This window comes from Palaemon carinicauda, chromosome 17, assembly GCF_036898095.1.
Source record: "Palaemon carinicauda isolate YSFRI2023 chromosome 17, ASM3689809v2, whole genome shotgun sequence".
Lineage (NCBI taxonomy): Eukaryota > Metazoa > Arthropoda > Malacostraca > Decapoda > Palaemonidae > Palaemon > Palaemon carinicauda.
The window spans coordinates 132130875-132155874 of NC_090741.1; positions in this window are offsets into that span (position 1 = coordinate 132130875).

Consider the following 25000-nt stretch of genomic DNA (forward strand, 5'->3'; position numbering starts at 1 on the left):
TATCGGGTTTGCATACAAAGATATTACGTTGTTATGCTCGTTTTAATCTGCCATTAAGGATGACTTACCGGAGCACACTCGATGGAAGGGATAAAGGCCTTCATGGTAGGAAGTCAATGGATTAATTCTGTAAATTAGGTCGAAGTGAATAGCTGGTTGCTTAGTAAGGGACTTAGCTCATGCCTCAAGGGCAATTTGGATTGTCGTCTTTGGGAATGTATATCATCGCTACCAGTAAAAACGAACTTGATATGTGCTTACGGTCAATTCTTGGATTGGTGCATCAGATTGGACAGAAAATCTCCTTGCATTTCTATGGAAAAAAATTAGGGCAAGCAGCTTCACATCGTAAATAATTGGTTAAAACGGGGATGGATAACCACTTTTAGTGTTTCCCCTTAAAGGGGTAGATGGCATATTAATTGATAAAGATCATCATATGAATTCAACCATTGTATTCATTATTTTTCATTACTATTTTGATATGAACTGTTACTTTCATGCTTCCTTTCCTCAACTGCGATCTAATCAATTGTAAAAGCTAGTATATATCTGGCAGTTGCACTGTACTGGTGAGGTTTAGACAAAAATCCTATAAAATATTCTCTGAAAAAAAAAAAAAAATTCTGGTGATAGCTTTGATACCCAAGTTTCAGGTTTTGACGAGGTCTCAAAATTACCCACCCGATATACAAATGAACTAGACAGAAATAGACCACCGTAGAAACCTTCTTTAAGAAAAATCTAACTAAGTATTGCTCTAAGAAATGGGAAAAAATCATGCATGTTTAAATACCAATGACGCATATCTGGCATAGACATTTGGCTATTACCAATCGTATATATTTTTCTCTTTGTTTACAATAGCATCCTCAAGAACAACTCTGTAGTCAGGAATGCTCTTATATTATGCATATTTTCCCAACGCAGTACAAGAAAGGCCATTTTTTTTTTACGTGAGGAATATTTCTTCCTGGCACATGACCCTTTATAGCTTATGGCGCAGGCTTGTTAGAACACTTCCCATGCTCGAGTTTCCTGTCAGTTTTCTGTACCCATCTCTGGTCTTTTGAGTGATGGAGGATTGGTCTTCGCTGTTTGTAGGATTTGTCTCGCTTAGAGAGAAAGTTCACTCTCTGGATGTGTAATTTGAGAGTATCCTGTGTCTGTGATAGTTTTTCCCATTGAATGTCGCTTACTGTTACACATGGACTTTTACAGGATTGCACAGCCATTTTTCCTTCTTATTGGCATTTAACTCCATCAGACATTAGAATTTTCCCAATAAGATTATCTGTTTGTCAAGAGTACTTGTCAATTTCCTTCATAGACGAAATCTTGTCATCTTATCCATATGTGATAAAAAGAGATCCTGGTTTTACAGCCATCTCGTATTTTCCAATAGTATCCACTAGTTTACCAGCAAGTTGTGGCGTTGAGTGCTGGATGACCAAGAATCGAGCAAGTAATTGTCCATACTTATGCAGTTTAGCAAATTTGTTCCCTACAGTAATGGTTGACTACTTCAACAAAGCGCTGTAGTTTTTTAAATTAATTTTGTCAATTTAATCCAAAAGAGACGCTAAGAATCATCTACCATTCTCTGCATCATAAACTCCTCATAACATGCTAGTCGTCTGTCTTCCCTCCCATGGATACCGTCCTTGACATCATCTAGTATGATTATCATGGTTACAAGGTTTATAAATGGATTATAATCCACAAAGGAAGAACCTCCTTAATAATCCACAATGCTAAGCCAAATTTTTTCAGCGTTGTCCGCAATGTGTTCAGCAATGGTATCTGAAAGTTGGTATTATTCTTCTGTAGTTATTTCTGCAGCTAGCAAATAATGATGTTGAAAATCTGTGACAATCCGTAACAGCATTGGTGTAGCCAGTATGAATCGATTCAGACCCGACTCATTTTGAGTCAGTCATGTGATTCCTCCTAAAATCTTCCACTTTTTTACTTCTTGTTCTAAGTCTGGCCTAAGAAAAAGTTGGCAAATGCTATACCTGACTTATTTATAGAAAAACTCACCTTCTTTGAGAGCTTTCCACGTCTCAGGATGCTCACTCTGCAACGCATTCATCAGTGCTAAGTGTAGTGACATCAGTCACGCATAGTAGTAAAATGCATGTGCAAAGAAGTATATACACTTCCCATTTGCCTTGTCTATATGTACAAATGTTGTGCAATAGAGATTCCATTTACTCCAAGTACTTTCAAAGGAAAGTGCCTACTTCATTTATATCTCTGCTTATCATGTTAGGTTCATCCTTGCCAAGATTCTTGGATATGATGTGTCCTACTATGCGAGCGGCATTTTTAGATTTATTTCAGAAGCAGGTCTTCTGAAAACTATTTAAGTTCTATATTGACATCTTAACTTATATGATTTTAATTGAATATTCTTTTATTATGTATACAGTATTTAATAAATGATATTGGCTTCAATGACCTTAGATGTCAGGATGTCAGAAAACTTCAAATCAATCAATCAATTATCATGGCAGATTCTATGATCCCCATTTCTTGCTCATATTCATATAGCTGATTTGGCTCAACAAATTCCACACATGGAAAATTTTTTTATCAAAATTTTTCAGGTTTCATAAAACGGAATATGAACAAAGTGAAAAATCTATTTTTTAAGTGAGATAGCCATTTCGTCCTGATGGAAGGTTCCTTCTGGTAGCTTTCTAAGAGATATTTGTTACAGTGATACTCCCAGTGAATTAACTGTAGGTCTCCAGAATTCTAACTCCTGGCGCGAGTATCCTTAATATATCTTTAAGGATATCACATGATATCAAGGGACGTGTTTTTTTTTTTTGGATATAACACATAGCAATCTTCACCACGAATAGATTTAACTCTTTGAGGGGGAAGAGTGGTGAACGAAAGGGAAACCGTTATCAAGGTACCCGGTGGACCCCCTCCCTGTACTACTACGGCCCATCATTCCTTGTTGCATTTAAGCAGAAATAGCCGCAGATAGAGTAGTTTCGGGTGGGGTAAATTTTAAGAAAGAAGGGTGGGTCCATCAGGTTGACATGGCTATCTCACCCAAAAATAGATTTTTAACTTGAAAGTACTGCATTTGTGGGTTTGTATAAGTACTTTTCCCTTGAATGAGTTCCTTATATGATCTTCTAGACCCTTATATATGACATTACCGTTGTTTATCATATACACTAAGCCTGGAACTAACTTAGGGCATCCTGACCCCTGCAGGGAATTTGTCGACTTCGACTATAAGGATTCAGAGTTTGCATTTCATTAAGGACATAAGGGAAACTTCTTGAGATTACCTAGTTGTACTTTGGAAATCATTACCTGAATTCCTTCTGAGCGTAGTTGTTGTACGATTGTATCCGCAAGTTTTGTGAGTATCCTTATGGCTATGTTTAGCCCAAACGACATGGCTGTGAATACATACTTTTTCTTCTGTATCCTGAATCCTAGGTAGGAGGAGATTAGGCAGCTAACTGGTAGGTGCCAGTAAGCATGTGCCAGGTCTATTGAGACTGTGTACACCCCTTTTGGTAAAAGGGTCCTTATGTGTTGTAAGGTAAGCATCCGGAACTTGTTGTTCTCAATGAACTTGTTGAGTGGAGAATAGTCTAGAATGACTCTGAGTTTGTCCGAGTCTTTTTTTGGGAACACAAAACAGCCTTCCCTGGAATTTGAGGGACTTCGCTTTTCTTATTACCTTTTAGTTGAAAAGCTCTGAGGTATATTCATCCAACTAGGGGCTGGAGTGTTGGAAGAATTCTGGAAAAGGGGGTGGAATTTTGTGATATTTCCAACCGAGTCCATTCTTGATTAGGCTGTGGGCCCTGGGATCGAAGGTCCAACGATCCCAGAAGTGGGAGCGTCTCCCTCCTACCTGGAGCCTCTCATTGCTGAGAGGTTCCTGAGGACTTGTTTCCGTTACCGCTTGTTGAAAAAAAATTTAAGTGAAACTTTTTTCACTCTGTTCTTTTTAACTTTTGAGTGCAGTATGCACCCGTTATGGTCCTTGATTTCTACTTTGCTTATTTCAAAATTCCAAGTTTCTTCTCTGTTTTTGGGAAAAGTTTATATTATTTACAATGGTTATTTCCTGTTCTTGCTTTGGATAATCGTTCAGTTTCAGAGTGTTATGTTTCAAGTTTGGAAAAGCATCAATAGTTTGCAACCATAAAATTCCCCCTTTAAAGTGATTAAATTTAATACTAGAGTTTTGCGACTGAACGAAAACCTTTAATCCACCTCAAAAGTTTACTTCTAGTCCCAGCGTTTGAAGACGGCAGTGAATTTTCACTCAGCAGCTGAGAAGGGTGTGTCAACTCTTCTTCTGTAATTTTCACCTATCCAGCCTAAATTTTATCATGAAGCATTAAGTGACTGGTGTGACCGTTGGCCGAGGATGATCCTGCTTGGAAGTGTGAGCACTTGGATTACTTATTTTTGAGGCTACTATACCATGGAGTTACATCGAATTGTGAATTAACAACGACAGCTGCAATTGACCTAGAGAGGCTTGCTTAGAGTGGAGGTAAGTTGCAAACCACATTGATGCTTGTGCCTTGTAAATTTTACCTAAATTACTCATTCACTTTGAATGAATTGTCTCCTTAACATGAACCATAAAAAATCATCCAAAGGACCAACCGTCTTGTTTTTATTTAAAATTTAAAATTTATTGCCGGTTTAATTACTTATATTTGTGAGGTGTCTGTTTTATATTGCTCGTTCGAGTTCATATTTTTTCGATCTTCATACATTTATATTAATTGGCAATTAAGTAATTTTGATATAATATTTTCGTATATTTGCTCTCTATTAATAGAGCGTATTTATCGCATATTTATAGATCCTGTGGTCACATCATCAGTCTTCATAGAGACAGATACCTCGCTTAAATGCCAAGAAGCAATAAGCCAACCTACGATCCTGAGCCATTTTCTCTAATACAAATTTCAGTGAAAGTCCGTTTTATGTAAAATAAATATTTAAATCGGCTTTTGATTATAATTTATTGCCATTTGATGAATTTTTATACCTTCAGTATTTTGAAAATGGTGTCCAACATGGTGCAGTTTAAATGTCTTTTGCTTCATGGTGTTCTTCTTCGTCGGGTTAAATCTTTCGATCGCGGTCACACATTTTTATCTTCGTGAATATTTTACTTGTCTATTATTTTGCTGGGTTAGTCATATTTTTTGTGAATATTTGCGAATTTGGATAGGTTATATTTCCTTCGATAACGCTTTGCTTAATTTCTGAATTTGCTAATGGATTTATTCCATTATATATTGTACAATTTTTGCTTTTCAAGTTTTAGCGGAATTTACATACAATATGGAAAATTTGAGTGCTCTTAAGATTTCACATGGTCATTGTCGGACACAGATGACCAAAAAGTGTGACAGTGTAAGGCTTAAATATGGTACTCTCTCGAGCAAGAAAGGGTTAGTTTTGTACTATCCCTTCAAAATTTAAAAACAATGTTAGATAACTTTGACTCTCAGATAGTGGATAAGCTTTGTAGTGAAAAAAAGGAAGAATCTTATATCAAAGATGAACTTGATTCTTGTGCTACTTAAACGGATAATATTTTATCATCATTAGCTATGCTCGAGAAAGTTACAGCAGAAATTCCCTTGCCTAGTAATCCTTCTCCTAAGATTAAATACCCATGTTTGCCTCTTCCTGTATATGATAATTTTGAGGGGGAAAGCATAGAATTTTTTTTTTCAGGATTTTGAGAAGGCTATGGAGACGATGAAAGTAGTCTTTTATCATAAATTTATTTATCTCCAAAATCAACTAGGTAAACAGCCATTAGCTCTTGTGAAATCTTTATCTTCTACTGAACAGAATTATGAGGAAGCCAAAGCCCTGTTACGAAAAGCTTTTGGTTCTGAAATAGGTCAGAAATTTGAAACTATGCTTGCTCTTTCAGGATTAAATTAACGTATGACTCTGACCCATATGTCTTTATTGGTAAGATGAGAAGCATTAAAAACTCATTCGCTGCACTTACAATAACCACTGATGGTGTCTTGCAATATTTCTTTTGGGATGCTATGAATGATGGTCTCAGATTAAAATTAACTCAGATTACAAAAAAAAAAAAAAAAAAAAAAAAAAAAGAACCTTCGCTTAAGGATATTGAGGATAATATTTTGTGGCCACAGAGCGTTACCTTGGGTTCAGAAAAGATATCAGGTGAAGAAAGTTAATCGCAAAGTTCAGTCAGATGCTAGATCAACATTAAGTTTTGCTAGTAACATACAGATTGACTCTTCCAGTGCAGTGAAATTAAAGGGTTGTATTTTGTGTAGGGAAGAAAATGGTTCCGAAAATATTGATCATCCAGTTAACAAGTGTAAGGTTTATACCTGTCCAAAGGCAAAGGTCGAAAGGTTGCAAAACTTGAATGCTTACACTAAATGTGCTAATCCTCGTGAACCAAGTGCATGTAGATTCAGGTTCTTGAGGAAATGTAACAAATGTAACGACTGGCATTTCAGTTTTTTTGTGTGATAGTAATGGTAAAGTTGCTACTGATAACGTTAATAAAGAAAAGGGCTCTTCCCTCGAAGCAACAAATGGCATGATAAGCAAAGATTGCAACAGGCTCCTTCCACATACTGGGTCTTCAATTTTACCCAATTTCTCGGTTGTTTTGTCTAATAATGAACAAATACGTTGTCTTAAAGACAGGGGTTCGCTGCTTAATTTTATTGATGCTGAATTTGCAAAGCGAAATAATTTGAAAATATTGGAGCCAAATTTCAGTGTCACTGTAAGAGGTATTAATTTTTAAATAAATTTGTTGATTAATGTTGTTCCTGTTAATTAAAATAATAATGTGAAAAGTTTTTGTGTGGAAGCAATCTGCATTCCAGAAATCAATACAAAGCTAATTCTTCCAGGTTTGAGTCGAATTGTTTTAAGATTTCTGGAAAAGGGATATACATTTGCAGATAAAATTTTGGCAAAAGGGGAGGATATTATCTCTGATATTAAGTTCATAATCGGAACTAATTCTATTCATTGTATACCAGAAATAACGAAATTGTTTGGCTCTGGTGTTCCTTCTGCTTCCCTTGGCATTATGCATTTTGGAAAGGTTAATGAATACCTGAGAAATTAGCAAAGTATTCCCCGCAGCATTAATTCTGTAAGGAATCCAAGCGTTTTACTTGGTCATTCTTAGGAGGATTCAGTGACTATTATTGAGCCGGCGAAAGATCAGTCCCCTAACACTGAATGTATTTCTGCAGAAGTAAATTATGCTGTACTTGATGATAAAGGTAATCTTGTTCAATCTGAACTAAAAAAGGCTACCGATGCTATTCTCTCTGAACAGTGTTCTCAGATATTGAATTATGATAAAAATTTTTATAATGAATCTTGTGTCAAAAAATATATGCATTTGATAAATTATGTTTTGAATTCTGTTACACGCAGTGATGATGGAAGACTAGTGCTTCCTATCTTATGGAACAAGAAAGTGTCTCATCTTCTTGGTATCAATCAAACTCTTTCAAAGTTGGTGCTAAGAGATATCACAAAGATGGTATGTCTCTTGGAATGATAGACGAATTTTCCTGAGAACAAGAGCGTCTGCATTTAATAGAAAGGGTAGATAATTTATCTCAATTCCTGGAGGAGCATCCTAGTTTTTCCTTTTTGCCACACATGCCTGTATTCAGGTTCGAAAAGAAGAGTAGCAAATGCAAAAATTTTTTTCTCTCTAATATTTGTGAAAATTATCCCTCAAAGCCTTTAACAGTCTGCCACAATCAGGCAATGTTAGCTGGCCCTTGCCTTAATAAGAAAGTATCTACTTCTATACTGCAATTGAGATTTGATAGCAAAGTCCTGTGCTTTGACTTGAAAAAGCATTCTTGCAAATGGTGTTGCCTGAATCTGATCAGCAAAAGCTTTTGTTTTATTGGTACAGAAATGTTGCCGAGAAGGATTTCTCATTGATTGTTTACAAAAACCTTCAGCTTCCTTTTGGTCTTAGATCTAGTCCTGGTTCACTGCTTTTTCTTTTATATTATATTCTCATGATTGATATAGAGAATGATTCGCCACAAATTAGGAATATGAAGAGAAATATTTATGATTTATGTTGTATGGATAATTGCTCGATTTCATTCAATGACCCTGTAAAATTGAAATGGGCCTTCGATAATTTGAAGCAGATTTTGAGCCTTATGGATTTGAAGTTCAACAGTTTTTGATAAATTGTAAATCTTCGCAGAGTTCCATGGATGGAGAAACTGGTGAGAAGTCGACCCCTGTGACTAAGCTTTTTTGATTGCTTTAAAATACAGAGACTGATTCTTTGTCCACACAAAAATTAGTTTTGGATAAGAATGCTTCATCTAAAAGGAAGAATTTGAGTTCAATTGCATAAAATTTTGATCTCTTTAATTTTTGTGGACCTTTACTAAATAGAGCTAGAATATTCATGTATTTTTTACAGTACAACAAAGAAATTGGTTGGGACAATAGGCTGTCTAATGATCTGCTAAGAGAATGGATTAATATTGCTAAGCAGCTTAATTCTTCTACAGATATTTCAGTTAATAGATTTGTTGGTAGGAGAGATGATATGTATAATTTGATTGCATATACAGACAGTTCTAGAAGCATTTACGGATTTGTTAACAAACAGTTAGAATCTAAATCCATACCTTCTCTTGAAATTCAGGCAGTTTCTTTAGGGACTGAAGTATTACATAATATTAAAAGATAATTAAGTGGTTTTAATTGTGGTTAGCCTATTAACATAGTAGGAATGGATCTATACACAGATAGTCTAGTTTGCTTACATTGGTTATCAGCACATGTCACAAAGTTCGATAGAATACGTAATTTGAGCATCTTTGTGAAAAAATAGATTAGATAGTATCTGCAGAATATGTGAAGAATTCCTTATTAAGTTTAAATCTTGTGCAGGCTCTAAAAACCCAGCTGATGCAATCACCCGACCTCTCTCCTATGAGCAATTAATGAATTCTGTTTTTTTCAAGTGGTACCGTTGCTGATGCAGATATTGATGTTTTTGCAAGTGATTTTTTGGAAGTCACCATTCTTAATACATTGCTAAGAGAAGAAGGTACAAGCTCTTCTCTTGAAAGTAGCCATGTTCATGTTGCTACTGAATCTGTGGTTCTAGAGGATATAAACCATTTGTTTTTTATGAATTCCTTTTTTAGCTTCAAGAGTATAATTTCAATCCAGAGGTATATTTTAAGGTTTATTAATAACCTGAAAATTGCAGTAAAGATGAGGGACCCAAGTAAATATTCACATTTTAACTGTCTTACTGATGAAGAAACTTTGTCAGAAGCTTATAACTTTGTAATCTACAGAGACCAGCAGATTCACTTTCCAGAAGTTTTTAAATATTTTGCACGGTCTTCTAATGCAGTAAAGAGATCCCTAATATAATCAGCCAACTTAATATTTATCCAGATCATAATGGTATATTGAGTGTTAGAAGTAAGACTTCACGCTGGAAGGACAGATGAATTTATTTTCTCGCCTATCCTTTTGCGAAAAGATAGCGTCCTGACCAAGAAATTAATCTTGGAAATACATAAAATGACCAACCATGCTAGCATATACTCATTGTTGACCGTATTTCGGAGAACTTTTTCGGTTTCACATTTCTTTTCGACTGTAAAGAAGATTTTGAAAGAATGTATAAACTACAGACAATTTCACAGACATGGAGTCAAATTGAATCAAATTCCATACAAAGATTTTAGGTTGAAACCTCCCAATATTCCCTTCAGGTGTATTTTTCTTGACTATCTTGGCCAGTATCATATTAATTACCAAGGGGTTAAAACAAAAACTTGGTTGCTTTTTATAACCTGTTTGTGCTCTCGAGTTATGAATTTAAAATTATGCCTCGACCTGACTGTACCCACATTTTTGAGAGCACTTCAGTTACATATTTGGTAGTATGGTACACCACAATTATGCTTTTCAGATATGGGATCTCAAATTGTTGCAGGTACTAATTTAATTTCTGATATTTTAAGGGACCCAGATACTGTGTAATATCTACAGGAAGATGGAATGAGGGCTGTAGAATTTGAGCAATATTACAAAGGCTGTAACCAACATGGATCACTTGTGGAAAGTTGTGTTAAATTAGTTAAAAGACTTATATATGGTTCAGCTCGAAAGACTGTATTGAATTCTGTTGATTCTGAGTTTCTTATGGCAGAGACTGTACATTTAGTTAATCGCAGGCTAATTGCTTTTCGTGAATCTTTAAGAGATAATAATCCAATAATAATAACCTTGCTAAAGGGCTATGAGTTGGTGTCTTTGAGCATCATTCCTAATTTGCAACCTCTTACAGATTCCAACCCTTCATAGACTCCTTCTAAGGATCCAATAGAGCATATTAAGGACAGTTATAGTAAATTGCGCAAGTCTTGAACATGTTTAAAAGAAATTTATATCTCTGAATTCCTTGCAAAACTTTTGCATCAAGCCACTAATGTTGGTTTTAGATACAAGCCAGTATCACACATGAATTTGCAAGTTGGTGATATAGTTTTACTAAAGATGTTCATTAGAAACCAGCAAATTATCCTATGGGAATCGTTAAAAGCATCCAGATGAACTCGATTGGTGAAACCATTGGTGCAACAGTAATGAAAGGAAACAAAGAAAGAGTGAATAGATACTCTTCATCACTAATTCCTCTACTGAGTGTTAATGAATATTCTCACTCTAAAGCAGTGCATAGGCAAGAGGATGAGCATTCCAATGAGCATCTTGAATCAGAGAGGCCTAAAAGATTGGTTGCTTTGAAAGGCGCACAAAAAACGAAAAATCTTTATCTTAATGGAGATGCTTAATATTCATTACTTGTACCTTGTAAATAAGTTCTTGTATATATTTAATTGTATGGGTCGTGAGTTTTTTTTTACTACTGATAAATAGATATTCAATTTCTTCTGACACTAAAACAGTTGAAATTGAATGTCTTTGTTGGGAGTATTAAAAAAAAAAGGGAAACTTTTTTCACTTTGTTCTTTTTAACTTATGAGTGTAGTATCCACCCTTTATGGTTCTTGATTTCTACTTTGCTTGTTTCAAAATTCTAAGTTTATTTTTTGTTTTAGGGAAAAGTTTTAATCATTTATAATGGTTAGTTTGTGTTCTTGCTTTGGAGACTCGTTCAGTTTGAGAATGTTATGTTTTAAGTTTGGAAAAGCATCAATAGTTTGCAACCAAAAAATTCCTCCTTTAAAGTGATTAAATTTAATACTAGAGTTTTGAGACTGAATGAAAACCTTTAATCCACCTCAAAGTTTACTTCTAGTCCCAGCATTTGAAGACGGCAGTGAATTTTCACTCAGCAGCTGAGATGGGCGTGTCAACTCTTCTCCTGTAATTTTCACCTATCCAGCCTAAGTTTTATCATGATGCATTAAGTGACTAGTGTGACCGTTGGCCAAGGATGATCCTGCTTGGAAGTGTGAACACTTGGATTACTTCTTTTTGAGGCTACTATACCATGGAGTTACATCGACTTGTGAATTAACAACGACAGCTGCAATTGACCTAGAGATGCTTGCTTCGAGTGGAGGTAAGTTGCAAACCACATTGATGCTTGTGCATTGTAAATTTCACTCAAGTTACTCATTCACTTTGAATGAATTGTCTCCTTAACCTGAACCATAACACATCATCCAAAGGACCAACCATATTGATTTATTCAAAATTTAGAATTTATTGCCGGTTATTTACTTATATCTGTGAGGTGTCTGTTTTATTTTGCTCGTTCGAGTTCATATTTTTTCGATTTTCATACATTTATATTGATTGGCAATTAAATAATTTTGATATTATATTTTCGTATATTTGCTCTCTATTAATGGAGCGTATTTATCGCATATTTATAGATCCTGAGGACTTTTCTGATACTGGGGGTTATTAGTGAGGTCGCATCATCGGTCTTCATAGGGACAGATACCTCACTTAAATGCCAAGAAGCAATAAGACAACCTACGATCCTAAGCCATTTTCTCTAATACATATTTCAGTGAAAGTTCTGTTTTATGTAAAATAAATATTTAAATTCGCTTTTGATTATAATTTATTGCCATTTGATGAATTTTTAAACCTTCAATATTTTGAAAACTGTGACCTCCTCTACCCCTTGAGGGGTTTCTTGAGGAGCCTCTTTTTTATCATCTACATTTGTAGGGTTGAAAGGCAGTTGTGTGCCTATCAAAACCTGGGTTAAACACAGGTGATTGGGTTACTAACTGTTGAGGGACCAGCTGGAGGATGGTTTTTGGTTGAGTTACTATTTGAGGCACTGTGGCCATGGTCTCAGTCGGAAGTAGTGCAGGTCCCTGTTGTTTCTTTATCTTCCGGTTCTTAGCTTGGGGACCACCATCTAAGGATGATTTCTTCTAGGAAGACATGCCCCACTTTTGGAGATGGTTCCTATTCTCCGTGGCGGCTTTGGCGATAGCCTCCTGAACCACATTTTCTGGGAAGAGGTCTCTGCCCCAGATGCATGAAGTGATCAGCTTCCTAGGTTCGTGTTTGACCGTTGCTGCGGCAAACACATGCTCTCTACAGGCCCTCCTGGACCTGCCAAAGGCATACAAGTCCCTCACAAGGGTACCCATGTGGGACTTGGCTAAGACCATATACATGTCTGGGGCGTTGGTAAGGCCTGCACACATTCCCAGGTAGTTCTGATGAGACAAAGAAGCGGCTAGTCTCTCTTTTTTCCTCCTGTTCTCTTCTCAGAAGATTCTGCAGCAGCTTTGGTAGGTTCTCATTGAACTGCTGACCTGCTATCTCTGGATCCAATTTAGAGACGGAGAAGGTTAGATGAACTTCATTCCTCTTCTCCTCGCAGGTAGGCATGGCTAGAGATAATGGTTTACATTCCTCTAGGACTGGGCATGGTTTGCCCTCATCAATTGCTCTCATGACACAGTTAATGGCTTTCACCGAAGAGGAGAAAGGTCTGGAGGAAGGAGCAATGAAGGTAGGAAGCCTCATGCTCAATTACGAGAGTTTGGAGTGCTATATCCGGCTCCTTTTATGGTCTTGGGTAGGATAGTCCGTGCTCGAAGACAATGACTACCTTTGGTACCATCTCCTCACGGGATGTTGGTTCATCCCGCAGTCTCACGTAACAATCTGGGTATGCTGAAAAGCTGGGACAGAATTGGAGATCTTCAAGTGGTTTAGCTCCCAACTTCTCAGAGTTATAGAGTTTCCCATTCATCATGGGCATATGCTCCATGTACCTCTAGGGGCTGGTTTCGGAGCAGTGAGGAAAGTCAGATACTTTAAGGGGCTTAGCAAAGCTTTTGGAAGCGCCAGAGCATTTCCCTTCCCTTACATCTCTCTTCGTCTCTTTGAGATCTTGCTTTATTTCCTGCTGCACTGCCAACATCTGCTGGCTCGACTCAAGGAGAGCTTCGCTCCTGCCGACACGCACATCCGGCTGGGGAGTTGGGGCTGAAGAGGTTCACAGCACAGGTTGATATGCCGTCACGGGAAACTGAGGGTCCTCAGTTACCATCAAAACGGATCCATCTTCCTCTGGATATGGTTGGACCACCTCCTCTTCAGGGTCTTCTTGTAGAAGGTCCTTTTCGGTGTCGGTAGACACCTCCGACATCCATTCTTGGTGGATGTCCATGCCTTCCAGTGCCTTGTTGATATCTGAGTCCACTCTCAGTTGGATAAAGGGAGGCTTGACCTGTTCCTTGGGCACAACCGTACTGGATTGGGCCTTAGGGAACAGAAGGCACCTTAAGGATTCATTAGGTAGGTAAGGTCCCGAAGAGTTCTTCTGGAACCCTCTTACCCACCTCTGAAGAGTTTTTCTTGCTGTATCCCTTGACTCCATAGCGTCAGGGATCTCTTCTCCAAAGCCTTCGGTCATCAGGGCCGAGCAGATGAATCAACACTTCGGGTCCCAGTACCTCAGGGATCCAGATACGATGCGGCAGGGGGCATGAGACCTACACATCGTATGCCCACAAAAGTTCTTGCTCTTCTGGTTGCAGAACATGACTGCACACTCCACCATTGGCTCCTCCTGTAAGGAAATATAAGGTGAAATGAGTATTGAGTTGTTTATATCATTGATATAAATACATACTTATCAAATAGTAATACTTACTATTATATCAATAGCTTATGATAGTAATCTAGAAAGAAAATAGGAAAGACACCTATCTGAGTTTTCTCTCCTAGGCAATTGCTGTGACCTCCGCGAATATTAATATTTTATTTCCTTATGAAGGAAAATACAGAGTGGAATAACTCCCGTACATAGAGCCGGAGTCAGTGAATATTTACACTAACTCCTCCACCTGTAGAATATTAATACTGAACGGTGATTTATAAGTGTCCTGATAATCAAAGGATTCATCAGGGTGTTGAAGGAGTACTTCACCTCAACATATTATACGGTCCCAACAATAGACTGTGAAAGGATACGCAGAATATGTTAGAAATAATTGTACTACTATATTGTTGCATACTGTAGTTTTACTAACTACTGTATTATACTATAATTTTCTAACTACTGTATAGTTATATACTGTAGTTATACTGGCTACTGTATTGTTATATACTCTAGTTTTACCGTTATACTACAGGGGTTAGGTTAGAGCGTGGCGGCACTAACTCACAGAGAGAGAGAAAGGATGGAAAGGAAGATTTTCTATTATTATGGTTCAGCACAATAATTGGAAGTGTAGAAGGGCTACTGCCGCCTACTGTCTCCTTCCCAGAATGAGAGTTCTAATGGAAGGGGATGATTGCATCTGAGTCTAGCTTCCACCCAGCCACAACTTTTGCTGCCGGCTGAACTGCCAGTTGCGAGGTCTGTGGATAGCAGTCCAAGAGAGGACTGAAGAATTCTCAACAGTACAATGGGTTTCCCACCGGCAGCCGTCAGGGACAGCTCAGTCTTTCCCCCCGGGGCATTTGCTTCCGGTGAAGGAAGGACATCAGGGGGTGTCGGCCGAGGGGGCAACCTAACCGCCACTGGTAGGGTCCTGGCTGGCAATTTAGTCAACCTTGTAAGCTGGGATGATTGTAGAATACCGGGTAAAAGAATGTTGTGTCGGCTAGGCCGAACCTAGAGGACAGATGGGGAGGTAAAAGGGTCTTAGAGTTTGCAGGGGAGAAAGGCGGCAGCAAGCATGCCGTTTCCTTTGGGGTGCAAACTAAGGAATCATGGCTTCCTGTACCGACGCCGTTGTGGTCGGCAGAGAAATAAGAAGTCCCCTGTCAGTGACATTGTCGGCTATAAGACATGTCTTATAATCTACAAGCGAGAGAGGCGGCGGCAGGTATGCCGCCTACTTTTGGGTGTAAACTAAGGAAGCATAGCTTCCCATGCCGACAGCGTCGTGGGCGGCAGAGGGATCGCGTTTCCCTTCTCAGCATCATTGTCAGCATCAAGCCAATGCACCCTTAGTTACCATCATACTTCGAAGCCAGGATACTCGGCGGCAAAGAAGATTCACGGTAAAACTATCTAAGTCAAGCTGGAGTTAACTACTCGGTGGCGATGACAAAAGATAGGGTTACTGCTTGGGATGGCGGCACTCAGGGCTGGGAGAAAGGGTTTAGCCTCTTTTCTCTAAAAGAGAAAGGTATTGAATTATACCAATAAATTATAGGGGATATATATCCCCAACCGAATTAATAGGAACGATGCAAGAAGTTAAATAATGAGATTTACGTTACTAATGTATATAGATTGGGTTAGTTTAGCCTAACTCGTGTGGGGACCGCGGCTACGATTGATACCAACGGGGTCCCGTCGTATAAGAAAGTAACATTACATATCGGAAGAGGAAGTAATATATGCATGCAATCTTCACTAGTAAAATTTGCTTAATTAGTTAAAAGTTTCTTTATAGCTAAATACCAGGAGCGTCGCACTACTAACTAAATAATTTGCAAATATGATGTGCGACAGCGGTATCAAAATGGCCGCCTCCAGAGATGGCTGTGCTCCACTAACACACTAATATTATAAAAATTTTACTGTGAGAAGGAAGCTATGAATTATACACAGGAAAGATCAAATACTCAACTTTCTAGAGGATGAAGATGCTGGAGAAGGCATGATAATAATCCAATAAACCGTAACAACACAGAGAGAAACGTGGGAGCGCCCTTAGCATAAATGCTACAGTTAGAAGGAAAGGTGGGTCATAGTAGTACAAGGAAGGGGTCCACCGGGTACCTTGATAATGGCTCCCCTTTTGTTCGCCACTCTTCCCCTTCAAAGAGTTAAATCTATTTGGGGTGAAGATTGCTATGTGTCGTATTAAAAAAAATATGTACCCAAATATTATGCGATATCCTTAAAGATATATGAAGGATACTCACGCCAGGAGTTAGAATTCTGGAGACCTACAGTTAATTTTCTGGGAGTATCACTGTAGCAAATATCATTTTGAAAGCTACCTAAAGGAACCTTCCATCAGGACGATATGGCCGAGCCCAAATATATATATATATATATATATATATATATATATATATATATATATATATATATATATATATATATAAATATATATATATATATATATATATATATATATATATATATATATATATATAAATATATATATATATATATATATATATATATATATATATATATATATATATATATATATATATATATACATACGTATATATATATATATATATATATATATATATATATATATATATATATATATATATATATATATATATATATATATATATATATATATATATATATATATATACATATATATATATATATATATATATATGGTAGTGAAAGGTCCTAACTGTAATACTGCTTTCAATTAGAATATATCTGTTTTCTTCATTGATATCATTCATGTTCAGCATAACACCATTTGGCAGCTGACCGTTTACTGTATAAAAAAATTTTGTCTTGGATACATTTGCCAATATCAACATCTGACACAGGACAATTAAATCTGAAAGTCACATAATCACACAGCATAATTTGGATAATCTTTGTGATACCTCAGTTTCTTTGCAGATGCATCACATTGTTACTCCGGAGATGAAAGGCTTGATTTTATGTTGTCTTCCGTTTTGTCTGCTCTTCCAAAACTGCCTTCCCATAACATTGGTTTTGAGCCCAAAAATGACATGACTTCTGTTTTAGTTCCGTAATGATAGATCTTCGTACACAGTCACTGTTAATATATACAGAACTGGGAAATGAAAGGATGTTGAATTTTTGTTGGACGAACAGTTTCATTAGAGGAAAAGTTTAAAGTTCGGTTTTCTGTTCTATCCAGCATACATTTATAAACAATTTTCTTGTAACATTGACGGTGGGATGCTATATTTCAAAGTTCAGTTGAATTTAGCCTTGATAACCCTTACGCTACTTAAGCACGCTGTGTTTAGCCGAATCTTTTACTCTTTTCAACAAGGTCTACGAGGTTTGTCCATGTTAATGATAAAACGTTTTTTACAAATGGACATATAATACTGTTTACCTTTTCCAAAAACAACGTACACATGTAATCCCATCCTAACAGTAACACCTGGAAGCACAACAAAACAATAATATATGAAATGTAATTTCCAATGAATGTCAAACTATTGTACACCATGAGAGAGGGAATTGTGCCATCATGGTGTAGCTTTCGACAACTGGCACCTGCAAAAAATAACATTGTTGTCAACAAACAAAATTAAATCGACAAGGACTCATGTTAGATATACAAGTGGCTTCATTACGTAAACAATTCTGAATAGCTTCTTATTTTAATAACAGTAGGTTTCCTGTAAAAAAATTGAAATTTTATTTGTGTTGCTTATTTTGGGATATTTTAAGGAATATTTTGGGTATGTATGTTTGACATTTTGCCAAAACTTCAAATATTGAAAAGAAGATTGCCACTACATTTTTTATTATTTCTTATATCTTAATGATACCTCTGAAACCAAAAGAAAAGAACCTAGTTTTGATAAGACATTCTCACGGGAGAACATGAGGACCTTGACTATAAGATATAGGTGATATAGATGGCATTGATTCTCTCTTGTAAGATCAAATTATGGCCTGGCTTTGATTACAGAAGTTTGTGTGCAAATGGTCGATAAGATCACCTCATTAAGTGATATTTCCATTTCTTCAAGATTTCGAATTTATTGACATATGGAACACTTACTCGCCTCTGGATGTTGCTCAATCCTGCTACTTCTCAGTCTACCTGCCAATTCTCAATAATTTTGGACCACAGGAAAAAAAACAGTATATAAGTTTGTATATATGCATGTACAGTATATCAATTTAATTACTTATTGTCAGATTGCAAATAGACAGGTTATGTTTTTACCTAGGCTTTTTTCTTTACACCAGTAAAAAATACACTGGTTGGTGACTAATTTGAAAGTAAAATGAAAACAATATTCCTATCTCATGCTAATTTTTTATTATTAACCGGTAATCCCGTAAAGTAATACTTTTTTTTTTTTCATTATGGTTCATCATAGTCTGCCCTCTTTGGGTATTTCCTCGTGGTAAGGGCAGAAGATACTCATTAGCTATGGTAGTCAGCCCCTCCGGGAAAAGAACAATATAAAAGGAAATCATTGTGTTCTAGTCTTGGGTAGTGCCATACTTTCTGTACAGTGGCCTTCCACTGTTTTAGAGTAGAGTTCTCTTGCTTGAGGGAACTGTCGGGCACACTATTCTATCCTTTTTTTCTCCCTCTAGTTTTGTGAAGTTTTCGTAGTTTATATTTTATATATTATCCAGAGAGAGAGAGAGAGAGAGAGAGAGAGAGAGAGAGAGAGAGAGAGAGAGAGAGGTAGTTAGTGTAATGATTGTTTGTTGTGAGAAAGACTGTTGGTATAATTGAGGTTGTTTGTTTATATTTTTATAGCTAGGTTAGGACGATGGTAGATGTGTGGTTGGGAGTGCTGGGATTTTTATTTATTATTTTCGACCAGCTTGGAAGTGATTTTTTTTTTTATCAGTTAATACAATTTTGTTTATACATGCTAGAAGTGATTCTGAATGAGAGAAATTTCATAAGTTGTCATTGATTATAGTGTGATAGCTTAGTTAGCTAGGAGTGTTCGTAAGTATTTCTTCTCTTTTATTTGCAGGCCGAAATACCTCCTTTGGACAGATTATTTCTTTTTAATGTGAATTTATTTCTGCAGACTAGATCCATAATAGAGGATTGTGTTTGGACGGCTTTTTGGTTTTCAGAACCGTTGGTGACCCTGCCTGTGGTACAGGATTTTGTTTGGACTGCTCTTTTCGATGCTGCTGCTGATAATGAAGGCGAAAATTATGATGAAAACCACGACCCCAATCAGGGAGGCATTTTTAGCAAATTGCCACTCAGTGTAGTCTGTTAACCACAGAACTGTGGTAGTGTGTTGAGGAAGACAGTTCGGCTTAGTGTGGACGACAGTGTTGGTGGTCCATAACATATACAAACACATATATCTATTTCGTTGTGGTGTGGGTTTAATTTTAAGTTTGTTAGTGTTTTAATGGAATGCTGTTGCTGTTATTTATTTAGCTATAAGTATTATTAGTTTTTCTTGAATGTTGTTACTATATATTAATTTAGTTTTCAGGATTATAGTTTTTTAAGGATTGAGCTTATTTTGAATGCAGGATTTTTGTTTTAAGTGTGTTAGTTGTAAGAAATATAACTTTAAGGTCCTGTTTAGTTTTCAATATCCTTCCTGTGCAAGAGTCCAGCTGTAAGATAACGTAAGGGGAAAATCTGAATTGACGCCACAATTCTCTGTTACAGTAATGAAGGGTGTGGTTTTTTTTTGTGACATTCTGCCAGACAATCATTTGTTTCACTTGAAATCAACTTTTATACAAACATTTAGGCCTGATACTTGATGAAAATAGATTACCAGAAAACGAAGAAAATAGCTTTCCTGTTAATACGGGCCAGTTACAAAACTTTACACAATGACAACACTCACTCCAACACAATAAATCTAAAATCACCTTTGACTTCTTTCGTTACGTTTTAGCTCACGATTTACGTTGAGGCACAGGATCACTTTGGAGAAGACACATTATAGGTACTGAGATAGAGTATGGGAGGCACTTTGGCTCTTTCACATGATGGGTGTTTCTCTACTACTGCTATGCTATGCAGCCCTGGGGAGCACATATAGAAGACTTAACTACTTCAAGAATATTCCAGGTCTGAAATATGAAAGCGTGGCGGTTGGCCTAAGGGCATGAGGCTGTCAAAGATTACTCTCACAGACACGTATCTACGCAGCAGGGAAATTAACTATCTCAGTTAGCTCCACCTACCTTTGTCCTCTAGATAATAAGTAGAAAGATGAACCTAACACTAGGGCCCTCAAGAATCTTCCAAAGCATGTGGCAAATAAGAATTGTTTATATTCTCACAAACATATCCAATACCTCATAGAAATAAAAAAAAAAAAAGTAAAAACATTTACATAAGCCTCTGCTCATATCTTGCACGAATCACATAACAGTATTTAACAGATATGTAAGACTTCATAACAAAAATACGTGAAATAAAAAGTTAATTCTTAAATATAACGTAAATTTGCATATACTGACTTGAATAAAGAATACAATGAAATTAACAACGAAAGTCTTACGTAATATTCATACAAAACTTACGTCTACACAAGAGGAACTCGTCTTATGAGCAGGCTATTCACCTCTGCTTTAGACCAGCTTCGTAAGATAACTCCCCTCCCACAAAGAAGATTATTTATTCTGGGCCTGAATCCATCGATTCACCCCGAGATAAATAATCTCCAACTACATTATCTTTACCCGATATATGCTTTTCATTAATACAATATGGTTGCAAACATAATGACCACCTAGTTGACCTTTGATTAATATCTTTCTTATTAATAACAAAAGTTAAATGGTTATGATCCGAATACACTGTATTCTCTTCATTTTCTGGTCGATCCACATAGACCTCAAATTGTTCACCGCTGTGACTAATGCTATTAGTTCCTTTTAAACTGTTGAGTAGGCTCGCTGATGTTTCTTTAGCTTCGATCACATGAAACAAAAAGGGTGAAGAATTCCTTACTCTTATTGTAATAAAAAAGCCCTAATACAGTTATCTGACGCATCCACTTGCATAACGAATTTCTTATTACAATCAGGTGCTCGTAGAATCAGTTTGGAGGTTGATATGGCCTTTATCCTGTCGAGGGATTCCTGACACTCGCTAGTCCATACAAATTTTTGCTTCGGGCTAGTCAAATCCATCAGGGGAGCGACTACAGCCGAAAAGTTGAGGCAAAAACGTCGGTAGAATCCTGCCATCCTTAAGAATTTTTGTAACTGTTTCATTATTGTTGGGGCTGATGCTTTCTTATTCCTTCGACGTTAGTGGCTACTCAGGCGATAAGTCCTCTTCCTACTTTAAATCTCAGATACCGAACTGTGGCCTTCCAAAATTCTCTCTTCTCCAGGTTGATCGTCAGATATGCTCCTCGCAGCTTCTGAAATCCCATCTTCAGAATTCTGAGATGTTCTTCCCAGGTTGATGAATATACCACAATATTGTCGTGATATACACCTACTCCTTCTATCGATCTTAGATGGTTATCTATCACACATTAAAAAGTAGCAGGAGCATACATTAGACCAAATGGCATGACAGTGTACTATATAACCCAAACAGGGTTATAAAATTTAATGACAATTTTGCGTTGTCATTTAAAGGAATTCAATAATCGCCTTTGAACAAGTCAATCTTGGAGACGAACCTGGCTTGTCCGAAATTGTCGAGTAGTTGGTCGATGAGCGTCAATGGATAATTAACGGCGACACTGATCGAGTTTAACTTTCAGTAGTCTGTATACATGCTAAAATATCCATCCACTTTTTCCACGAGCAAGCATGGGGAACTGTAAGGGCTAGAATCCGTTTTCTAAAAAATAGTCCACTTCTTTTATCATGACTTGTCGCTGATACGGTGACAGTCGATACGCTGGTTTTTTTAATGGTATTTCCATTGTTTTGAGGTGTATCTCATGCTTCGTCAGGTTAGCTCGATTTGGGATATCCGAGAGAATTTCAGGGAAACATCTAGTTAATCGGCTTAATTCCTCTTGTTGCTCTTTGCCCAAATGAGTTAATTTTTCTTCTAAGTTCCGAATCATAGACGAATTATTCACTTTGCTTTCCGCCCCTATATCATATCCGTCTGTCTTCCATGAATGGTATGGTTTGTGCCATACACAGTTGTGAGGCTTCGGTCTCGTTTTCGCTTTAGTAGGGTTTCATTGGGTTAACATGCACTCTTTTCCGACTTTTCCTTCTTACCGGGGTTTGGATAATGTAGGTCAGGACACTGATCTTCAAAATCTTGAGTGGTCCTTGGAACATGTTGGTGAGGGGGAATCTCCTCATCGGCAGGAAGACCAATACTTGTTGACCTATTGAAAACTGTCTGTCCTTACTTTTCATATCGAACCTTTTCTTTATTCTATCTTGACTTGCCTTAGGGTTTTCTGTGGAAAATATTCTTATCTCGCTGATTCTTTTACTGAAATTCTTAACATTTTTTCCATCCATTTCCTCTTGATCCTTTCTTTTTTCTGCTAATATTTTAATCGGTTCTTGCGCTTCTCATCCAAATACCATTTAATTGGGGCTACATCCCATGATTTCTTGATGAGAGGTACTTACCTCAAACAACATCAACGGTAGTCTGATGTCCCATTCAGTCCCTGTTTTGTTGCAGAACGTTTTTCTAATGTACCCTGTGTCTTTGGAAGATAAGCAGTTGATAGTTGTTTTTTTCACATCCAACAGTTTTATTACGTCTTTAAACAGTTTTGACGTGAAATTTGTTCCTCAGTCACTTTGAACGATTTTCAAAATACCAAACTTGGTAAAAAAGTCTAGTAACTTCACAGCGATTATCTTGGTACTGATATTCCTGACGATTGTGGCTTCTGGGTTTTTCGGCACTGGACACATCAAGGATAACATATATTCATGACCTTTTTTTGTCCTTTGGAAAGGTCCCATAATTTAGATCATTACTTTGCTGGAGTATTCTCGCACTTCTATCTGGGGAGCATTCTTAATAAACTCGTTTGGCTTTCAAGCTATTTGATACACGTGAAGTTCACGGCAAAACTGGCTCACCTCCTTATGCATGCCAGGCCAGAAAAATGGTTTCATAATCTTTTCCGTCGTCTTCTTTATCTCCATATGTCCCTTCTGAGATACAGCAATCACCTGTCTTATTCAATGGTGCGGGAAATTCATATCTGGCGATATATCCCCCATTCAGCATTCCCAGAGATATCGGTGGGTCTATGCTTCCTCTTAAGTAACCCATCCTTAAGATGATAACAGGTGGGAGACTGCTGTGCTTCCGTCTCGTTCACCTTACGGTACAATAATTCTGTTAAGGTTGCATCCATCTTTTGCAATCCTCTCAGCCTTCCCCTACTCATAAGTCCTACTTCTAATGCTGATTTTTCTATTTCATCCAGTTCCATTAGTGGTAGCTTCTTCACCTCCTATTCCCCTCAAAATAACCGAGTCTCCTCTGAGAGAATGTTCTACCAACGGGTGTACTCCTCGTACCACAGCACTATGGTTACAACCTGTGTCGCGCATATATCAAGACCAGGGTTCCCTCCCTCCTGCCTATTGCTGCTAAAATACCTTCATAAGAATATGGTTTAAAAATATCCACGCAGTTTGGGTTTCTCCTGTTCATCGTGTAAACGTTGGCTGGTTTATTTTCCTCTTTGACCTTTCACAATTGTTTCTTCATCTTCGCATTATGTTATGTTGAATTATCCTTAATCATTTGGGCGAATGCTTTCGGTTGGTTTGACCTACATTCCTTACTGACATGGCCTCTCTTGCCACACTTAACACAGATAACATTAACTTTTTGAACGTCTTTCACGATATTTGAAGAGGATGATTCGACAATTGTTGCTATGGTACTACCACATTTGGCTTAGTAACAGGACCAGTGCTACTTCTGATGTAACAGTTGAACCTGTTCACTTAGTTTTTACTGAACTTGTTTCCTTGATTTGGCGAATACTTGACACTTGGTCGGAGTGACGTTTGAAACTTTGTGCCCGAGGAGGGTTTACGACTGATAATATTATAATCCTCCTTCAGCAAAGCGGCTTTATCAAGTTCCTTCACCTCTCTCTCTCTAAAGTACGTTCGAGTATGTTCAGGATTTCCTTGTAACTATTTTTCTAATACAATCACTTCTTCTAAATCTGCCATCTCCCTCACATTAGCAGCCTCTGTCCATCTATTAAATCATTGTCGTACCTTATAAGAGTGATCCAGGAAAGTAATTTTCTCGTCCTTTCTCAAACCTCAGAACCTTTCATTATAATATTCAAGGGCCATCTGTTACACTTGCAGCCTGCTCCTCTTCACTTCTTGATACTCCTTTCTCTAGTCCTGAGATAAGGTTAATTAAGTACTGTGTCCTTTCCCAAAAAGTAGATTCTGCAATAACACAGACCATTTATATTCTGGCCTTTTCATAGTCAATGCGTCCATTTCAAAATGATTGAAGAACTGGTCAGGAGCCTCTTCTGTGCACCTTAGAATTAACCTCTGGTCATCAAGCACATTAAACGCGAGTTCGTGCATAGCAGGAATCGCCTCCATCTGACTTGCTGACTTTGCACGAGCATTCATCAGCTCCAACTGCTTAGCATGACTCGCTTCTTCCATCTCGTTTTCTTCCTGTCTTCTTTATTTTTTCATATCTTCTTTCTTTTGCTTCTTGTCTTGCGATTTACCTTGTTTCAATCTCCTTCGCATGTCTTGCAATCTCCCTGGATTTTTCTTCTCGTCTTGCTTTCATTTCTTCCCGTCTTCTCTCTCTTTCTTCTCGTTCTGTCATCATTTTCA